The sequence below is a fragment of the Lactuca virosa genome, chromosome 6, assembly GCF_052849685.1.
Source record: "Lactuca virosa cultivar CGN04683 chromosome 6, Lactuca_virosa_CGN04683_v6, whole genome shotgun sequence".
In the NCBI taxonomy this organism is placed as follows: domain Eukaryota; kingdom Viridiplantae; phylum Streptophyta; class Magnoliopsida; order Asterales; family Asteraceae; genus Lactuca; species Lactuca virosa.
In genome coordinates, this window is record NC_136431.1 from 54,742,777 (window position 1) to 54,744,815 (window position 2,039).

Below are 2,039 nucleotides of genomic sequence, written 5' to 3' on the forward strand. Positions count from 1 at the left end.
ACAAGAAGAAGGACAAGAAAGTCAACGAGTCAACAGACACTTTTCAATCGGACAAAGGATTTGAAAGCTTTGAGAAGACGCCATATAAAAAAGAAATTGGATACAAGCCAGAATCTTCTACCGAAGGAAGTTCAGATGATTTAGAGATAAAAAGTGAGGTTGAAGAAATGGCGGACATTACGAGAATAACGATGGGAGATTACAAGAAAAGGATACGTGAAGAACATGTACCAGGTCTAGTTCCACCCGAGATTCCAGCCGAGAGAAGTTTTGAGCTCAAAGGACATATTTTATTAATGCTCAAGGACATACCTTCCGCCGGGAAATATTATGAAGATGCTATCAAGCATATTGATGAAGTGAAAGACATTGCAAACTACTTCAATGTTCCTAATGTGCCAATAGAATATGTGTTACTAAGGATGCTTCCAGTGACTTTTACCAATGAAGCAAAAGTTTGGTTAAAGTCTCTTGCAACCGGATCTATTACCACATGGGCGAATCATCGTGATGCTTTTATTGAGCAATTTAGTCCACCTTCGAAGATTTCAACGCTTAAGAAGAAGATAGCCAACGTTCAACAAGAGGTTGGAGAGTCCTTATATAAAGCTTGGGAGAGGTACAAGGGCTTGCTTAGAAGTTGCCCTCAACATGATTTGAATGTGCAACAAGAAGTTTCCATCTTCTATGATGGAGTGAATGTAACTACTAGACAACTTCTTGACTCACAAGGGCCTATGACAAAGAAGGATCTGGTAACTATAAAAGAATTAATTGAAGAATTCGCAAAGCACTCATGCGAGTACCATAATCCATGAAATGATGTTACAAGAGGAAAAGGAAATGGAGGGAATGATAACTTGGCTGCGATCAAAGCTAAACTAGATTATATGGATAGGCGAATGACAAAATTAGATCAATCCATTCATGCCATAAGAGTTGGGTGTGATAGTTGTAGTGGTCCACATTTGACCAAGGATTGTGACTTAGATGAAAATAGGAACAAGAAGTCACAAGTGTTCTACTCAAGTGGTGACAAGTATGATGAAGATTGGAGGAAGCCCAAGAAGGAGTGGTTGCCATATGAAGAGTACAAGAAACAAAAAGATGAGAAGTATAGACAAATCGATAAAGGTTTATATCAAAAAGAGCAACCACCACTCGAAAAGAAGATGGATTTCGAGTCGGTACTTCATAGATTTATGGAAGCATCTGAAAAGAAACATGATACTATTGATGTCAATGTGAGAAATCATCAAGCTTCCATAAAAAAAATAGAGACTCAACTTGGGCAATTGACCACACTTGTCAATGAAAGGTTACCACCTAAAAATCAAGACCCAAAGTCACAACCTCGTGTCATGGAGATCTACACTGAAGATGACGTCCATTCTGAGCCAATAATGATCCATGAAGAAGCTACAATACAACCCAAGTCGTGTTTGGAAGAAGAGAAACCTGAGGCAAAAAGAGAAAAAAGTGAAGTGCATTATGATGCTTCACCACGTCGTGGTCTCGAGCAGAAGAAAATTTTTCTCTTCTTAATTCATTTCATCCACCTTTGCCATTCCCATCTCGAGCCACCAAACATTCTATGGAGCCCGAGCAAATGAGATTTATGGAACAACTGCTCTCACTCTCAATTAACGCCTCATTCCTCAAATCAATGGCGAAACTTCCCAAATTTGCAAAAGATGTGATGAGTAATATAAAGGAGTTGGAAAAGGCCTCAACGATAGTTCTTAATGAGTTGTGTTCAGCCGCAGTTATCAAAGTATTACCAATCAATATGGGAGGATCCAGGTCAACAATAATTGCCTTGTGAATTTGGTAATTCGACTTTTATTAATGCTTTAGCGGATTTAGGGACAGTCATTAATCTCATGCCATACTCTTTTTACCAAAAGCTCAGATTACCAAAGCTCCAATATATAAGGATGACCATTCGAATGGGGGATCACTCGACCACATACCCACGAGGAATAATTGAATACTTACTAGTAAAAGTGGGAAAGTTTATTTTTCCGGTCGACTTTGTG

At 38.8% G+C, this 2,039-nt stretch overlaps 1 non-coding gene across 1 annotated transcript; it reads right to left on the minus strand.

The window, feature by feature from the left end:
- Positions 1-551: 551 nt before the first annotated feature.
- Positions 552-658, minus strand: LOC145123013 (small nucleolar RNA R71). The gene has a single exon (XR_013714894.1). It is a non-coding gene; the product is annotated as a small nucleolar RNA R71 (small nucleolar RNA).
- Between the last annotated feature and the right edge of the window lie 1,381 nt (positions 659-2,039).